Below are 20,401 nucleotides of genomic sequence, written 5' to 3'. Positions count from 1 at the left end.
GTGGGGGGGCCCAGCTGAAAGATACTGGGATTTGCTCAATTAAAAAACACTAAGCCGGGGCTTCCCTGGTGGCGCAGTGGTTGAGAGGCTGCCTGCCGATGCAGGGGACACGGGTTCGTGCCCCGGTCCGGGAAGATCCCACATGCTGCGGAGCGGCTGGGCCCGTGAGCCATGGCCACTGAGCCTGAGCATCCGGAGCCTGTGCTCCACAATGGAAGAGGCCACAGCGGTGAGAGGCCCACGTACCGCAAAAAAAAAAAAAAGATTGACAAAAGGGTCTGTGTCCCTTGGCTCGACCCTTCACTGAGGACCCCAATGCCTTTTATACAAAATTAGGTTAAATGGCCAGGGGATAAAAGGGAGAGTTTCTGGGACTCCTTGTAGGAATAATACTTGTTGGTGGGGTCCTAATGGAGGCTAAAATTAAGGTATAAGAGTTGAGAGAATTAGATGAAATTTTATAAAAATCAGTGCATTTGAACGGGCTTTATATAAGATGGTTAAATCTCTTTTACCTAATTATAATATTGTGGGACAGATTATTAAGTCTCACTGGGGAATGCTCCCCTGCCTGGTATTATAAGACAGGGCATATAAACCTGCCCCTCTGGAAATATTAATTAAATATACTAAAAGAAACCAATAGGGTTACCTGAACCCATACAATATGAAGTAAAAACTGGGGACTAATATTCAGGGGCTAATAAAGGCAATAATAGAGGGGTTTTTGTTGTTGATGTTTTTTGCCTCTGAGGTGAATTGCTCTGGGTTTAATTTGTGCACTCAGAAAGAGGGCCTTTGTTGAATGCCTTGTGCAAACTTTTGAAGGCCTGATAAAATGAACCCTAAAGTTCTAGAACATAGAACTCTTGATTTCCAGTTTAGTTGGAAATATTCTCACTGATATAAAAAAGCAAATTAAAGAAAATGTAGCTGGGCAAATCAATTTTTTGCTATCATTTAGGCAGCAGACCAGTTCTTTGGGGAATTAAAAGCAACTGTGTTTGTCTTGCAAATCTCTACAAATCAGAAATGTAAATACAGCCCACAATGACCTGAGACTGAGACTAGTTAACTCAATCAGGTAAACCAAAGGGGAAAAAAAAAAAAAAAGAGGAAAAGAGGCCTTTTTAAAAGTACAAACTACTGGAAAGGCTTCCTTGCTCAAAATCTAATTCACAGATTACTTAAGGATTTATCAAGGACAAATAAAAATCTTAAGTCTTTTCCACAAATAGTAAAAAGCCTTAGTCATCTAAGTAAATAAATTTAACTTATTCCAACTGTTATTTATAAACTAGTAAGTTTATATTGTAATCCCTGATTCATGTTTAAGTTGTGAAATGAAGCTATGAGATCGCTGGTTATGTCTGTTTATATGTCTGTGTGTATGTTATAAATTTGATATTTCTCTATCTCTGGATAGCATTATCAAAATCAAAATTAATTTATAAAAGAGCTCTATTTAATTAACTTAAGAGTAAGTGCTTATAAATTAAATACTTCTAAATGTAATAGAAACTAACCCAAATGAATTTCAAGTTCATGTGATCTGAGAAATATTCAATATTAAATTAATACGTGGTATTAAAGTTTAAGTTTGTTGGTTTAGTTAATACAGACATGTCTTACTTTTATTGTAACTATGTTCACTAAAAGTCAAATAAGGTCATATTATCTCTGTTATAAAATTTATCAGCAAAAAAAAATAGCTTGGCATGATGGCTGACTTGGTATACAGTCTCATGAAATTTTCATGGCTAATCTAAACATAATTGCTGAGAACAACTGAATTAAATAGATATAAATGGGGTAAGAAGTTTTAGGTGAACTTGTTAAGAATAATTATGTTTTAGGCTATGCCTACTAAAAAATAGTTTCTTCAGATTTTTGGTAAATAGAGTTTTGCTAAGTTAAGTTAAATGATGGAAATTTATTAAATATCTAGATCATTCCAAAATAAAATATAGGGTTGGCCAAAAAGTTCTTTCAGGTTTTTCCATAACATCTTACAGAAAAACCCAAGCAAACTTTTTGGCCAACCCAATAATATACCGAAACATTAATTACTGAACATAGGTTTCTGTTTGGAGAAAAACTAAAGATATTTAGGATTATTGACAAAAATGTTTGGTGCCACACTGAAAATTTTTCCTTAAAAGTACATTTTAGAAATCATAAACAATATTTGTTTGCCATCTACAGAATGCTACTGTAAAAAACAGTTCATAATTGTTTACTTCTTAGTTTTCACTAGAAATTAAGGTTTTTAAAAACTAAGAATTCTAATATATGTAATTAAAATACTAAAAGTAGTAATAAAAACATCTGTGTATGAAAGGAAAAAAGATATAAGGAATGGAAATGCATGTCGTTAAGGGAAAAGAAAGTGATTTTGTCCTGGAGAGAGAAAAAGAAAGGGAAAATGTAGGACAAAATCTGAATGTAAGTAAGAAAGTTATAGATGGTTTGTGGGAAAAGAACCCTGAAAAAAGAGTTTTGTGCATGGTCTTGATTGGCTAAGATTAGAATAGAATTTGAGTAAATAAGTTTTAATAGTAAAAATAAGCTGGTACAAAGCTAGAATTTGTTTCCCTCTCTGTGTTAAGAGAACGAAGTTTTCTTGGAATACTGATCTGCTTTTGATAACAGAGTGTAAAGTTTCTGTACCTTTTAATTCACTGTAACTTTCTGTATTTGCCTTTCAAATCTTTTATTGTCCCTTTGGGTGAGTGAATAAGTACTGTTTCAAATGACCTATGATCCTAGTTTACCAAGTGTTTTTAAGCCTTTTGCTATCTTTGACAAACTTCCTCAAATCAAATTCTAAATGTTCTTTTGACATCTAGCTAACTTTGGGATGCTTCAGAGGGCCCCTGATACATTCCAAAGAGAGATATTAAATTAATTAGGTCTATTTAGTATGTTTGTTCAGTTACCTGGGAAATGTCAAATAAGTAGTAATAAACCTTCTTAGGTTATATTGCATGGGTAAATGCCATTAATATAGATATTCTAGAAATTACATGGAATTCCTAAAAATCTGGTATGTGCTGGTATAATGTTATCAGTCATAATTGTAGTTATCTTAAAATGCTGTATGTCACAGAATTAACCAAATTTCTTTTTCAACTGCACTGTAATCAGATCTTTAACCATGCCATTTTAAGTCTTTCATCATTTATAGACAGTTATTATTTTACTCAGATGCTTTGATGAAAATGAAGATCTTCAAGAAAATTCATATAAAGGATTTTTGACAAATACAGATTTCTGGTGATTTTTAGATCATACTGCTGAACTAGGTAAGAAATTACAAAACTCTAATGGAAAACCTTATGGCTTCATCCAGTGAAACAAAAATTAATTAAATTGAACTGATAAATATGATTTATAATTTTACGACTTTTTGTCTGAAATATTATGGGCTTTTAATCTTTGTTTTCCAGAAAACCCTTCTTTTTATGCTATGACCTACAGCAAGTTAATGAAGTATACCTTTATAAATTAAGATGAAACATTTATCTTTTTCTCTCCATGTGAGCCCTTCAGAATTTGGCTTCTCCAGCTGGCTCCCCTCAGGACCTGATGGCTTACTGTGATCTAGACTGCAACTAGTTATACTAATCATTGTTTTAACTTGTTCACTCCTTGTTGTTTTTAAACTGTTTGTGCTTTGTGTCTCACTCTGCTGTACTACAACCTTATTAATGTGTTACTAGCTATATTACTTATATCTTGTCTATTTTATTAGATTGTTGTCTCTTGCATTACCCATTGTGTAACCAGACCTTCAACAAAATTAATGATGGCTAAATGTCTTGAGGCAACTGATCACTTATTTAGCTCTACATAAAATTAATTATAATTATGCAACACTAGATATGGGAAGAAGCAACAAGGGAAAAGCAATTCATGGATCATAATAGACCAGTAAGACAGATGGTCCAGAGAATTTTAGTTTATTAACAGGACCTAATCCAGATATAGCACATAAATGGCCTATCACCAAGATCCTCCCCTAACCTAGGAGTAAGTTATTAGGGCCATGGGACAAATTAGTCATGAAATGCCTCCCAAACCTTGGTCAGATTTATGACCAACAGGGGGCACTGAACAGAAAAAATATTGCCTGCCATTCCAGTTCTACAAGGATCAAGCCATTGCCACTGCAGTGCCCACTGACAGTGCACTCAGAGGAATTCAGGATGGAGAAAAACAGGAAGCATTCTGTGCTTTGGATATGCTGGTCCCTAGAGAGTTAAGACACACACCTAAGGAAAAATTTCAATGATCCCATATTTTCACATTATCCCATACACAGAAAAGCACTAAAATCATTAACTTGATATGTCTATTCCTTGTAATTAGCAGTAACCTATTTTATGCTTGACTACATGTTTTTCCCAGCAAAAAAGTTCATATATATCCTGGCCCCTCCCTTACCTCTTCAGAGCTGTTCTTCACAGTTACCTAAGAGGCTGTCTTCCAGGCTATAGTCCTCAATAAGGTCCCTGAATAAAACTTAACTCACAACTTTTACATTGTGTGTTTTTATTTCAGTCCATTTTCTTTGCCTGAAAGGTATAAAAGCTGCCAGCTTTGGTCACTTCTTTGGGTCTCATATCTTTAGAGCCCATGTATGTACAAAATTAAACTAAATTTGTTTTTCTCCTGTTAATCTCTCTTTTATTATAGAGGGTGTCTCAGCCAAGAACCTAGAAGGGTAAAGGAAATTATTTTTCCTCCCCTACACAAGTATTCTGTTTTCTCAAGCACCCCTCAGGATAACCCCTATGGCTGCCAACTCAGCACTGCCCTCCTATCACCACCCATACTGCTACCCCCAATCCCTCTACACTGCTCAAACTAAATAGCTCATTCACAATTTATCTGACAAATCATTCTACAATAATGGGTGATGGTGCTTTAATGTGCAAATTTATATGGATATAAGAGTTCAGGCCTCCTCATTTCACATCCACCCCACCTTGGGTAATACTTTAAACTTGAAGATTAATTAGAATTTCTCAGATCTCATTTTCTTTTACTTCACAAGAAAATTTGATATAGCTCACCACTTGTAGTGTAAGCCCTGACAGTTGAGTTTTCTACTTTGTGTAATGCAAGTGCCTGACTTAAGCTTTGATTGCCCTGGCATCCACTTAAAGGGCATCCCCTTCAAAGATGGTTATCTCAAACACATTGTCAGTCACATAGCTAGATAAAGAGGAAGGCCTCACCCAGTCTCCTTTGTTTTGAAGATCTTGGTTGATTTGGATAATTGCCCATTTGGGCCCACTGGTTTTTCTCTTCCTGCTAAATTCCTCCTTTTATATTTAAATTCACTAGTAAGGAGTGAGCCTGCAAAACCCTAGGCCCCCACCCTCAACCCCAGTAAAAGCAGAACCCCCAAATCCATGCCCTTGAGCAAGCTCTCCCGCCCAACTCCTGGCTCCCTCTCTCATACTGCACCCTCACTGCATGGCCTCAGGTGTGCCATGTAATTTCCAAGACCAGTAAGTAATAAAGCTTTTTTTTTTTCAAAGTTTTCTGAGTTATTGCTGAGGACATCTTGCAATTTGAATAAGAACCACAAAGGCCGGTCCAGCCAAGTTAGTTATCAATAGGCTAAGAGCAGCATATGACACATTAGCTTGACATCACAATTTTTTTCAGCTTCCCTAACTATACTGGCTATGTTCTCTGACCTTCACCTCACTGTTTCTTCTCCTAACCTTCTGTGAGCTATTCCTCTAAAATATACTCTTTAGCCTTATAATTTAGAAGGCTTACTCACTCTCATGACTGCTACCACCTTTAGGCTGGTGAATTCCAAACCTTCATCTCTTGCCTAGAATTCCAGTAACATATGTTCATTATTTACACAGAGATTTTTCTCCTGTATATAGGCACTGACCAACATCCACATGTGCATAAAGAAGAATTTGCCTCTTTCTCTTCCAAACTTATATACTTTTTTCCAAGTCTTGAACCTCTGAATTACCTCTTCCCTTGCATTCATAAATTAAGTCTAAAAGAACTGTTGACTCTTCTTTGGAATTCTCTGTTCAAAAAGTCAAAATTAAGTTAGATGTTCTCATCATTTATTGTTTAGATTATTCAACTATTTCCCTAATTGGTCTTCCTGACTCAAGACTCTCTCCATTCAATTTATCAATGACCAAATTTCCTAAAGTACTGCTGCTCATTCTTTCACTTTCTGGTTTAAAATTTTTGTTGATCCTACATTATGTATACCAGCTATCTTAAATTTTTTGGTCTAACCTGACAGGTTCATTGCTGACAGCACATCTCCTGTTCCCTAAACATAGAAGTAATCAATGAATCACAGTGTACTGTAAAATTACTATACTGCAAAATCATGAAAAAAAAGGGGGCTGTTCATCACTTCTTGTTTATCACTGTATTTCACTATTCTTAGAGAAAAAATTTACTGTGTGTTCAAGAAATGGCTTTAGTCCATATTATTTTCCATACCTGATATGCTGTCCTCTTTCTTTACTTCTTATAAAAAGCAAGGTCCAAATCCTGTACCATCTCCTCCAATAAATATTATCAATCCTCCAACCTATATTGGTCCTTCTCCTTTTTACATTTTTTTAAGAATAATTTGTGTTAGGCTTTAAAAAAATATTTACTTACTTATTTTTGCCTGGATTGGGTCTTAGGTGCAGCACACAGGATCTTTTGTTGCAGCATGTGGGCTTCTCTCTAGTTGTGGCGCGTGGGCTTAGTTGCCTCACAGCATGTGGGATCTTAGTTCCCTCACCAGGGATCAAACCCAAGTCCCCTGAATTGGAACATGGATCCTTAACCACTGGAGGACCAGGGAAGTCCCAATCCTTCTCCTTTTTCAACTACTATAGCTTTACAATACCCTATTTTCTACTTCACCAGAAGTAGCTTTGTCTTTCTAGCTAGATATTATTGTACCCTGTCTATTTCAAAAAATTGTCACCATATTACACAGGAAATAAAATGAATTTGAATCCTTATAACAAGAATCTAAAAGATGAGTTAAGAAAGGCAAGTGAATAAGAGATCATCTCGCAACTACTGGGTTTAGCAAATAGTAGGAAATAAGTCTCAATACCTTAGAAGGCATAAAATCCAGTGTGACAAAGCTGTAGAGAGAGAGAAACCTAAGTGCACTTGAAGACATGCACATGTGTGTATGTGTGTATACATGACATCTGTACAGATATGTATGTTTGTGGGGGTGGGAGGTACTCTTTCACCAAGGAGGGAGAAAAAGTAGTTGTGAACCAAACAGTGGTCTTCCATGAGAAAAACGCAGATACCTCTCCAAAAATTTCAACACTCAAGATAGACATCCCACCTAAATTTCAACCACAAATTCATTTTAAGAGTGAAATAAATGAATTTAAAAGTAATTTATGATCAGGAAACTTGCACAAGCCTCTTAGAGAGCTTCATCCACCAGAGGGCAGACAGCAGAAGCAAGAAGAACTACAATCCTTCAGCCTGTGGAATAAAACCCACATTCACAGAAAGATAGACAAGTTGAAAAGGCAGAGGGCTATGTACCAGATGAAGGAACAAGGTAAAACCCTAGAAAAACAACTAAATGAAGTGGAGATAGACAATCTTCCTGAAAAAGAATTCAGAATAATGAGAGTAAAGATGATCCAGGACCTCAGAAAAAAAAATGGAGGCAAAGGTAGAGAAGATGCAAGAAATGTTTTTAAAAGACCTAGAAGAATTAAAGAACACAGAGATGAACAATACAATAGCTGAATTGAAAAATACACTAGAAGGAATCAATAGCAGAATAACTGAGGCAGAAGAACAGATAAGTGACCTGGAAGACAGAATGGTGGAATTCACTGCTGCAGAACAGAATAAAGAAAAGAATGAAAAGAAATGAAGACAGCCTAAGAGACCTCTAGGACAACATTAAACACACTAACATTCGCATTATAGGGGTCCCAGAAGGAGAAGAGAGGGAGAAAGGACCAGAGAAAATATTTGAAGAGATTATAGTTGAAAACTTCCCTAACATGGGAAAGGAAATAGCCACCCAAGTCCAGGAAGCAAGAGAGTCCCACACAGGATAAACCCAAGAAGAAACACGCTGAGACACATAGTAATCAAATTAACAAAAATTAAAGACAAAGAAAAATTATTGAAAGCAGCAAGGGAAAAACGACAAACAACATACAAGGCAACTCCCATCAGGTTAACAGGTGATTTCTCAGCAGAAACTCTGCAAGCCAGAAGGGAGTGGCATGACATACTTAAAGTGATGAAAGGGAAGAACTTACAACCAAGATTATTCTACCTGGCAGGGATCTCATTCAGATTCGATGGAGAAATGAAAAGGTTTACAGACAAGCAAAAGCTAAGAGAATTCAGCACCACCAAACCAGCTCTACAACAAATGCTAAAGGAACTTCTCTAAGTGGGAAACACAGAGAAGAAAAGGACCTACAAATACAAACCCAAAACAATTAAGAAAATCATAATAGGAACATACATATTGATAATTACCTTAAACGTGAATGGATTAAATGCTCCAAGCAAAAGACACAGGCTTGTTGAATTGATACAAAAACAAGACCCATATATATGCTATCTACAAGAGACCCACTTCAGATCTAGGGACACATTCAGACTGAAAGTGAGGGGATGGAAAAAGATATCCCATGCAAATGGAAATCAAAAGAAAGCTGGAGTAGCAATACTCATATCAGATAAAATAAACTTTAAAACAAAGAATGTTACAAGAGACAAGGAAGGACACTATGCAGTGATCAAGGGATCAATCCAAGAAGAAGATATAACAATTATAAATATATATGCACCCAACATAGGAGCACCACAAAACATAAGGCAACTGCTAACAGCTATAAAAGAGGAAATTGAGGGCTTCCCTGATGCCACAGTGGCTGGGAGTCCGCCTACCGATGCAGGGAACACGGGATCATGCCCCGGTTTGGGAGGATCCCTCATGCCGCGGGGCGGCTGGGCCCGTGAGCCATGGCCTCTGAGCCTGCATGTCCGGAGCCTCTGCTCCGCAACAGGAGAGGCCACAGCAGTGAGAGGCCCGCGTTCCACAAAAAAAAAAAAAAAAAAATGAGGAAATTGACAGTAACACAATAGTGGGGGACTTTAACACCTCACTTACACCAATGGAAAGATCATCCAAACGGAAAATTAATAAGGAAACACAAGCTTTAAATGACATAATAGACCAGGTAGATTTAATTGATATTTATAGGACATTCCATCCAAAAACAGCAGATTACATTTTCTTCTGAAGTGGGCACAGAACATTCTCCAGGATAGATCACATCTTGGGTCACAAATCAAGCCTCAGTAAATTTAAGAAAACTGAAATCATATCAAACATCTTTTCCGACCACAACACTATAAGATTAGAAATAAATTCCAGGGAAAAAAATATAAAAACACAAACACATGGAGGAGGAACAACATGTTACTAAATAACTAAGAGGTCACTGAAGAAATCAAAGAGGAAATCAAAAAATACCTAGAGACAAATTACAATGAAAACATGACGGTCCAAAACCTACAGGATGCAGCAAAAGCAGTTCTAAGAGGGAAGTTTATAGCAATACAAGCCTACCTCAAGAAACAAGAAAAATCTCAAACAATCTAACCCTACACCTAAAGGAACTAGAGAAGAAGAACAAACAAAACCCAAAGTTAGCAGAAGGAAAGAAATCATAAAGATCAGAGCAGAAATAAATGAAATAGAAACAAAGAAAACAATAGTAAACATCAATAAAACTAAAAGCTGGTTCTTTGGGAAGATAAACAAAATTGATAAGCCATTTGCCAGACTCATCAAGAAAAAGAGGGAGAGGACTCAAATCAATAAAATTAGAAATGAAAAAGGAGAAGTTACAACAGACAATGCAGAAATACAAAGCATCCTAAGAGACTACTACAAGCAACTCTATCCCAATAAAATGGACAACCTGGAAGAAATGGACAAATTCTTAGAAAGGTACAACCTTCCAAGACTGAACCAGGAAGAAATAAAAAATATGAACAGACAAATTACAAGCAATGAAATTGAAACTGTGATTAAAAATCTTCCAACAAACGAAAGTCCAGGACCAGATGGTTTCACAGGTGAATTCTATCAAACATTTAGGAAGAGCTTACACCCATCTTCTCAAACTCTTCCAAAAAATTGCAGAGGAAGGAACACTCTCAAACTCATTCTATGAGGCCACCATTACACTGATATCAAAACCAGACAAAGATACTACAAAAAAAGAAAATTACAGACCAATATCACTGATGAATATAGATGCAAAAATCCTCAACAAACTTCTAGTAAACAGAATGCAACAACACATTAAAAGAATCATACACTATGATCAAGTGGGATTTATCCCAGGGCTGCAAGGTTTCTTCAGTATATGCACAATCAATCAATGTGATACACCATATTAACAAATTGAAGAATAAAAACCATATGATCATCTCAATAGATGCAGAAAAAGCTTTTGACAAAATTCAACACCCATTTATGATAAAAAGTCTTCAGAAAGTGGGCATAGAGGGAATCTATCTCAAAATAATAAAGGCTATATATGACAAACCCACAGCAAACATCATTCTCAATGGTGAAAAACTGAAAGCATTTCCTCTAAGATCAGGAACAATCAAGGATGTCCACTCTCACCACTATTATTCAACATACTTTTGGAAGTCTTAGCCATGGCAAACAGAGAAGAAAAAGAAATAAAAGGAATACAAATTGGAAAAGAAGAAGTAAAACTGTCACTGTTTGCATATGACATGATACTATACATAGAGAACCCTAAAGATGCCACAAGAAAGCTTCTAGAGCTAATCAATGAATTTGGTAAAGTTGCAGGATACAAAATTAATGCACAGAAATCTCTTGTATTCCTATACACTAATGATGAAAAATCTGTAAGATAAATTAAGGAAACACTCCCATTTTACCAATGAAACAAAAAGAATAAAATACCTAGGGAGACAAAAGACCTGTATGCAGAAAGCTATAAGACACTAATGAAAGAAATCAAGATGACACAAACAGATGGAGAGATAAACCACGTTCTGGGATTGGAAGAATCAATATTGTGAAAATGACTAGACTACACAAAGCAATCTACAGATTCAATGCAATCCCTACCAAATTAGCAATGGCATTTTTTACAGAACTAGCACAAAAAATCTTAAAATCTGTATGGAGATAAAAAAGACCCCAAATAGCCAAAGCAGTCTTGAGGGAAAAAAAACGGAGCTGGAGGAATCAGACTCCCTGACTTCAGACTATACTACGAAGCTACAGTAATCAGACAATATGGTACTGGCACAAAAACAGAAATATAGATAAATGGAACAGGATAGAAAGCCCAGAGATAAACCCATGCACCTAGGGTCAACTAATCTATGACAAAGGAGGCAAGGATATACAATGGAGAAAAGACAGTCTCTTCAATAAGTGGTGCTGGGAAAACTGGACAGCTACATGTAAGAGAATGAAATTAGTGCACTCCCTAATACCGTACACAAAAATAAACTCAAAATCGATTAGAGACCTAAATGTAAGACTGGACACTATAAAACTCTTAGAGGAAAATATAGGAAGAACACTCTTTGACATAAATCACAGCAACATCTTTTTTGATCCACCTCCTAGAGTAATGGAAATAAAAACAAAACTAAACAAATGGGACCTAATGAAACTTAAAAGCTTTTGCAAAGCAAAGGAAACTACAAACAAGATGAAAAGACAGCCCTCCGAATGGGAGAAAATATTTGCCAACGAATCAATGGCCAAAGGATTAATCTCCAAAATATATAAACAACTCATGCAGCTCAATATTAAAAAAATAAATAACCCAATCCAAAAATGGGCAGAAGACCTAAATAGACATTTCTCCAAAGAAGACACAGAGATGGCCAAGAAGCACATGAAAAGCTGCTCAACGTCACTAATTATTAGAGAAATGCAAATCAAAACTACAGTGAGGTTATCACCTCACACCAGTTAGAATGGGCATCATCAGAAAATCTACAAACAACAAATGCTGCAGAGATTGTGGAGAAAAGGGAACCCTCTTGCACTGTTGGTGGGAATGTAAATTGATACAGCTACTATGGAGAACAGTATGGAGGTTCCTTAAAAAACTAAAAATAGAATTACCATATGACCCAGCAATCGCACTACTGGGCATATACCTAGAGAAAACCGTAATTCAAAAAGACATATGCACCCCAATGTTCATTGCAGCACTGTTTACAATAGTCAGGTCATGGAAGCAACCTAAATGCCCATCCACAGACGAATGGATAAGCAACCTAAATGCCCATCCACAGACGAATGGATTCCATATACACAATGGAATATTCCTCAGCCATAAAAAGGAAGGAAATTGGGTCATTTGTAGAGGTGTGGATGAATCTAGAGACTGTCATACGGAGTGAAGTAAGTCAGAAAGAGAAAAATAAATATCGCATATTAACACATATATGTGGAACCTAGAAAAATGGTACAGATGAACCAGTTTGCAGGGCAGAAATTGAGACACAGATGTAGAGAACAAATGTATGGACACCAAGGGGGGAAAGTGGCGGGGAGGGTGGTGGTGGGTGGTGTGATGAACTAGGAGATTGGGACTGACATATATATACTAATATGTATGAAATGGATAACTAATAAGAACCTGCTGTATAAAAAAATAAATAAAATAAATTTTTTTAAAAAGTAATTTAAATTTTAATGATTCTGTAACATGGATATAGGCATTTTTGAGATCTTAAAATAATAAGCATAATAGTTATTATAATAGCTATCATTTGTGAATTATTTGCTATGCCCCAAGTGTAGTATTAACATCTTTATCCAGCAGAAGTGACAGAAAAATTATGTAAGGGATGTGTGGGAAATAAAAGATTTCCTATAAAAAGTCCAATCCTGCCAAATGAAAATGAATTCATTATAAAATTAGGGAATCCTTTCTTTCATTTCTCCTAGAATCATTTTCATATATCATAGGATTAAATCTGTAGCCATTTGTTTCCCTAATGATGGTACTAAATTGCTCTGATCCAGAAGTATAATAAAATTTATCTCCTCCAAAGCCAAAGGGTTACATTCTAGCATAGGTCTGTAAGTACTGGGTGAAAGCACTGAGCGGAGTATTCCTAGGTATTTACATTTCAAGGAGGAATGAGACCCAGGACTTAGAGATATCTCTCAGTCTGAGATACACAAGGTTATCTGGCTTCTGGGGAGACTTTATTTACATACAAAAGTATTATAATTATGAATCAGGCCCATCATGTTTCCAAGGAGACTCTTTCAGGAGGGGAGGAAGACAGCTACCTCTTTACCACTTAATGAGCAGAGAAAAAATATGTTCTTTGCCTACAGACAGTTTGGCTACTTGAGTGGAACAACTGACTTGGCTCTCATTTTGTCACCAGAAGTATAAGGCAAAGGGCAGAGGTGGGGATGGTGCTTTTATTATTAATAAAAATCTGTCACTGATACAAAGTATCCAAGGGCTCATTCAGAATAAAATTAATAAAGATGAATATTAAAAACCCAAAGCTCAACATGATGTGACTTTACAGTCTTGGCAGTTCTAAACACTCAGGTGTATGACATATAACTTACTTTATTTCTAAGTCTCATTATTTCTGCTTCTAAAAACTTAGCCTAACACAAAACTTCAATTTTGGTTTTTAAATTTAGACTTTCCTGTAATTTCACACTTTGGTGTCAGAAAAGGTATATGTAAAATTAAGGCATCAGGGTGGTATGCATATGATCCTTGCTCATTTTTCTGGAGATATCTTGTGGAGATATAACTTGCATATATTCCCTCCACACAGCTATTAAACATAGATTGTTACTGAGCATGTACTGAGTGTACTGAATGGTGATGTCCTTGCTGACTTGATTCCCACCTCAGTTATGAGACACAATATAGCATCTGAAATTTCAGTTCAGTCACCCCATTGTCCTTATCATGTCCTTATCCCACCTTGATGGAGTTGGAGGTGAGGAAGGTCAATAATTGGCACTCCTACTCAATTTTTGAAGAATTAAGAAATACAAATTAGTTGGCTTATTGGGAGATCCAAATATTACCTTTGTGTCTGATTAAAGCAGATGGTGGAGAATGCGGTTTATCCATTAACATGTTTTCTAGCACTGAATCCAAAATTATGCTGTTTCCCTTTTAGTCTCAGTAATACGGTATGGAGACAGTCCTTCACCCACCCTTGTAAAATGGAAGAGCAGAGCAGCTTCCTGAGGACAGTTCAATCCAAAGAACAAGCAGAGATAAAGGGGCTCCCAGTTTCTTCTTCTCAATTCAACAATCAAATAACTCCCTGAACTACTTAGGAAGAAGTTAGGTTGAAAGGCCAGACATATTACGACAATGGATCTTACACATAAAGGAAATATCAGAGGTAGGGAGGAAGCATTCTACACTCCCTCCCATATACCAATATTCTCTAGCATTCTGTTCTCTTAAACCACTGAGCTTTATCATTAAGCTTCAGCTCAGCCAGGGGAGTGGCTTCCCCCAGAGAAAGGAATCAGCAGCCTATCATGACATTCTTGCTCCCATCACTGAGTCACCCACCCCAACTATGATTCTGGGTATCCTTCTAGAACCACTGTTGGCAGTTTAGATTTTCAAGCCCAGAATACTCCAAAACAGGTCAAAAACCACATTAACTAAATTAAATCTGTAGTCATTCTAAATCTAGAGCTGAAAATTTATTCCCAATTCTATTTCTTATTCCAAATTTTCACCCTTTCTATCAGAGGTCCTGCAATTATATCAATTATATCAAATGGCTTAAATTCTAAGAATAAAATTCTGACATTATAGACATATCCCAAATTTGACAGTAACCTCTTTAAATTATTAAATTCCCAAGGAGAAATTAAAGTCCAAACATTAGATCACCTTGAAAGTTCAAATACAAAAAACTTTAAGGTTCAAAGGAATTAACGTCTATGGTCAAATTCTGATGCCTTTGTGAGCTGCAGCTTGAAAGTGTTAAAATCAGACTGCTAGGAGAAAGTCCAAAACTCATGTTGATGAATTTCTTTTTCTGCTTCCTCTCAGTCAGAGGTATTCCCAGTATCTGAAATGGGTATAGTTCCTTCAGGGATTCATAAATTGTATCATGTCAAAGACAGGTTTTTACTAGCCACATTTTAAAGAGACCAAAGGATAGTCATCTGGAAGAAAATAAAGTTGAATCTATATCATACTCCATGACCACTGATAAACTCAAAAAGAATCAAAGATTTAAATGTATAAAGGAAAAAAAATGCAACCACGAAAGTACTAAAGCAGACAACTTCCTTTATAAACTTGGAGAAATACATTTCTAAATGTGACTCTAAACCCATAAAAGAAAATACTGGTATATTTTACTATATTAAAAAAATAAGCAGGGTCAAAAGACAAATGACTGACATGGGAAAAAACATTTGAAACTCACATCAGAGGCAAAAGGTCCATCTCTCTCATATAAAAAGAGAAGCTAGATTTCAAACAGAAATAAAACACTAGAAGTTCCCTAGAAAAAGGGCAAACGACAGCCAGTTCACAGAAAAAGAAATTTAAGTGACTCTTAAACAAATGGAAAGATATTTAACTCATTCGTATCTTATTATTAAATAATAAATACAAATTAAAACAACATTGAAGTAACACATTTCACCTATAGGATTGGCAAAAATCTCAACATTTCATAACACTCTGTTAATGAGGCTATGATGAAGCATATTGTAAGCAGAATGCAAAATGGTAAAAGACTTATGGAATTTGGCAATATATAAACAATGCTACATATGCATTTATCTTTTGATCCAACAATTCAAGTTCTCAGAATTTATACTATAGATATACCTGCCAAAAATGACAAGTATATAAGCTTATTTATTACCACACTACTATTTTTAATTGTAAAAGAGTGGAAATCACCCAAGTGTCCATCCACACGGGAATATTTAAATAAACTATGATACATTCACATAACAAAATATTAATATTACAGCTATATTAGTATTTTATACAATGAAAAGGAATGAGAAGCTCTGTACATATCGATATGGAAATATTTCCAGAATTCACAATTAAGAGAAAAAGACAAGGTACAGAACAGTGTATAAAATTTGATTTCCTTTGTAGAGAAAAGGAAAAATTAAGAATATATATTCATATTTTCATGCATTTGCATTTAAAAAATGACACAGGAGGCATATATAATATAGGACCTACTAAAGAGTTTACCTAACTAGCCTGACTCAAACCAGACTGCCTGGGTCTGTCCCCCTTACAAATTAATTAAACTCTTTGAACCTATCTATAAAATAGTATTATAGGAATTCTTACTGCACAGGATTGATACATAAAATAAATGAGTTAACATTTGCAAAGGACATAGGACTGTATTGGGCATTTACTAAGTATTATAGAAATGTTTAAATAAGTAAAACTTACAGGGGATAGAACAGAAGTAAGAGCAAAAAGGGAGAAGTGGGAGGGAGCAAAATGCACTTAGCATACCATTGCCTCTCTGAAAGAATGACATTTGAAACATTCCTGCCTTCCAGAAAAGTTTAAAAATTTGCACTCAAGATCACCAGATTTTATTTGAAGTACAATTTTTCCCTCTGCGACATATTTTAAAAACCTCTTCATTTCTGTTCCCTCCTTTAACTCCCAGTTACTGGATCTCTGGTACTGCTGGAAGTGGAGATTCTAAACAAGCCCTACTATCTCCAGGAAGCAGATATTTTCAATCCTACACCACAGTGACTCTTTCCACTGCCTCTTGTTATAGAATTGCTAAGCTGGTGAAACCTGCCTCTCAGGGAGGGCTTCTTTCTTATCCCATTTGTTTTGGCTGGAAAATCACTCTCAACAGATGCTTGAATTGAAGCTCCAATTGATGCTTCTGAAGCCAAGACCCTACGGGCCCACGGAGAACTAATACCCCTTCCATATGCTCCTGTAGGCAGTGTCTTTCATCACTGAATTGTTCAGACCTTGAATAGCATTTCTTTCTGCTACATATTTTTCTGCAGCAATGAAATATGCCTCTAGTTTTTATTTTCTTCTCTCCTCCTACACCTTTCAGAAAGTTTTAATTTTTTAACCATTTAATCTGTTTAGGAAGTTGAGTTTCTAACGGCTTACCCTGCTTATTAATTTGATCTCCCCTCCAAAATATAAAGGATTATTGCTGTTGGCTGGAAATGAATACTTGCCTTCCTTTTTATCTTTTCTAGACATCAGTTTTTTCCTAAATTTTTCCTCTGTTTCTTAAATTCCAGAATCATTTCTACCATCAATGATGAAATCACTAAATTCTGAGTTTACTGAAAGTATCTACTGTTTAAACAAATCTCTTTTCCTCCACTTCCCTGAGATGGATAATTCCACAAAAAAAACTTTTCTCCCAACAGACTGATATCAAGCCCATTCAAGCTTAAACTTAACTCATGTTTTTGCCTTGCTCCTTTCAGTATGCCTTATCTTGCTGAGCCTTGTCTTGAGTCCTAATTCTTGGGCATGTTCCTTTGAGGCACGAACCATACCTCCCTGCAAACCTACAAGAACTATATTACCTGAAAATCACCTAATGATACTTGGTGTATTCTACATATCTTCCTAGTTTTCTCACTGTTTAAGATTCTGTTCTAATGCATTTTACATCATTTCTTATCTGTGACCTCTCAATGGTTTCCTGTTCCTTGACTCTCTTTGAAGGAGTCATACCATTTGAGATCCTGCCTCTTTCTCTTTTTGATTAATTTGGGACCTGGGGACCCTATTTCAATCTAGTAACAACTAAACACCTCTCCCTTTTCCAATACTCTGTTGTACAGCATTTATATCCTCTTGAATCTCCACTTCCCTCTTATAGATGTCTACTGGAACTTCAAAGTGTCATTTCCTATGTCACCTTTGTCAATTCACTCCCTAATTTCTCAGGTTTTATTCTAAAAAAAGTTTTTCTTTCCTCCACTCTATTTTCCTTTTTGTTTCCACTCTTCCATTGTCCTATATTAACTTGAAGCACAAATTTTAAATTACTCTAACATTGCAAACTCCTAAGCAAAATCCATTATTAGAACTAGAGCACCCCAAGAGCAAGCCTTTTTGACTTGCTTTCTTAGCCACTGTTTTTGCAATAATTTTATTTAGTTGTTTCTCATTCTGAATTTAAGAAGAAATTATATGCTCTTTAGAGTAAGGGTCCCCATTTTTTTTTTAATTTTGATGTCCATCAACCTCCTATGGGTAGAGTCACAGTTTGAATCTCAGCAGTGAAAAGTCATGGTCAGATTGTATGAAATTACCAAATTTAGAGCCACCTGAGATCAAGAGGTAGGAGCAACTTTAAAACTTACCAACAAGTCACATGATTCCTCCAACGTTCCCTCTCTTGACTCTGAAGGAGACTCAAAATAATATAAAAGGGGGGGAGGCCTCCCTGGTGGTGCAGTGGTTAAGAATCCACCTGCCAATGCAGGGGACATGGGTTCGAGCCCTGGTCCAGGAAGATACCACATGCCATGGAGCAACTAAGCCCGTGTGCCACAACTACTGAGCCTGCGCTCTAGAGCCTGTGGACCACAACTACTGAGCCCGCGTGCCACAACTACTGAAGCCCACACGCCTACAGCCCAAGTTCTGCAACAAGAGAAGTCACTGCAATGAGAAGTCTGTGCACCGCAATGAAGAGTAGCCCCCGCTCACCGCAACTAGAGAAAGCCGCATGCAGCAACAAAGGCCCAATGCAGCCAAAAATAAATAAATAAATTTATTTTAAAAAAAATATATATATATATATATAAAAGGGGGACTTCCCCGGTGGTCCAGTGGTAAAGAATCCACCTTCCAATGCAGGGGAATGGGGTTTGATCCCTGGTCAGGGAATTAAGATTCCACATGCCACAGGGCAGCTAAGCCCCAGAGCCACAACTACAGAGCCCACGCACCCTGGAGCCAGCACGCCACGACTGGAGAAAGAGAAAATCCACACTCCATAACCAGAGAGAAGCCCGTGCACGAAGAGGCCGCGCACCGCAGCGAAAGATCCCGCATGCCTCCCTCAACCAAGACCCGACGTAGCCTAAATAAATAAATAATAAATAATCTTAAATATATATATATATATATATATATATATATATATAAAAGATAATCAGAATTTCAGCAGACTTTCTCTGTCACCAACCTAAGCCTGGCACTAAACACGTCCTGCAGATACCGCTGGATACAGTAGAAAACACTTTGAGACCTAAAAAAGGCCACTACATAAAAAGACTCTCTATAATTAAACCCTTGTCTCAGACAAGGCTTCTTAGAAAAAATCAGGTATGCAGAATTTATGGTCAAGCAGCAGCAACTATTTGGCTCGGATGCATTTAATAAAGATATCTCAGCTGTACCGGTCAGATTTTGCTTGCTGAGCCTATCAAAGCTTGCCTGCCTTTGCTTACAGCCCAGAGCCTGCAGACTTGCCTCTACAGAAATCGGTTTGCTTATATAAAACCGGCCACTCTCTTGTAAACAAAATCGCCACAAACTGCAACAACCCACTACAGCTGAAAATATGTGGTCAGCGCCTAGTCCAAAACTGTCCAAGTTTAACACCTCCCACTCCAGCCATGCCATAAGCATGCCCAAAGTTTTACTCCGTAAACACTCTACAGCACAGAAGTCCTCTTTTTTCGTTTTCTCTCTATCGCCACTTTATATCCTAGATGTTGGGGTGTGAGGAGGGTCGTGCGGGTAACGTCTCTCTTTTACCCAGAGAGAAATGAAAAAAAAAAAAGAAAAGAAATAACGTAGCAGGAAAACCAAACTACTTCCTTATAAATGCTAGCAAAGATGTTTAAGACTCTGGCTTATAATGGCAGGTTTGCTGATACTAAACTCCAGAATTAGACAGACTTACCAACTACGGCACAGACGGAAGCCAACGGCAAGATGGCGCACAGGCAAATTCCGCACCTGTCAACTTCACTGCCGGCCGGGGGGCGGAGTAAAGTGGGCGCTTTCTAGAGACCGCTTCTCCCTAGGAGGAAAGGAAGGGGTGGGTCACACACACAGACTTCCTCTTTCAAAACTGACCAATCAGATAGCTGATTGCCGGCTCCACGGGAAGAAGTAAAAAGACGGAGAAGCTTTTGGCGTGTTGTTCTCATATATGTCCCTCCATAGTCAAGGAAACAGCATTGGTACAGGTGTTCCCGTTCCTCTACATAATGCATAGTCTCGCCGGTGGGAATCTTTTCCTTCCATATCACAGCAATCTTTTGGCAAACTCACTATTTCTTTCCTTCTGTTACATC

At 36.9% G+C, this 20,401-nt stretch overlaps 1 protein-coding gene across 1 annotated transcript in view; it reads right to left on the bottom strand.

Moving 5' to 3' along the window:
* COX7B2 (cytochrome c oxidase subunit 7B2) overlaps positions 1-20,091 on the bottom strand; it is a 168,701-nt gene extending 148,610 nt beyond the window's left edge. The window contains exon 1 of the mRNA XM_081249170.1: positions 20,005-20,091. The gene's annotated coding sequence lies outside the window, so the exon portion shown is untranslated. The remainder of the gene's footprint in view (positions 1-20,004) is intronic.
* Positions 20,092-20,401: the final 310 nt, after the last annotated feature.

This window comes from Mesoplodon bidens (genome assembly GCF_964165515.1).
Source record: "Mesoplodon bidens genome assembly, chromosome: 1".
Lineage (NCBI taxonomy): Eukaryota > Metazoa > Chordata > Mammalia > Artiodactyla > Ziphiidae > Mesoplodon > Mesoplodon bidens.
The sequence above is the reverse complement of the archived record's forward strand: the minus strand, read 5'-3'. Positions and strand labels throughout refer to the sequence as shown.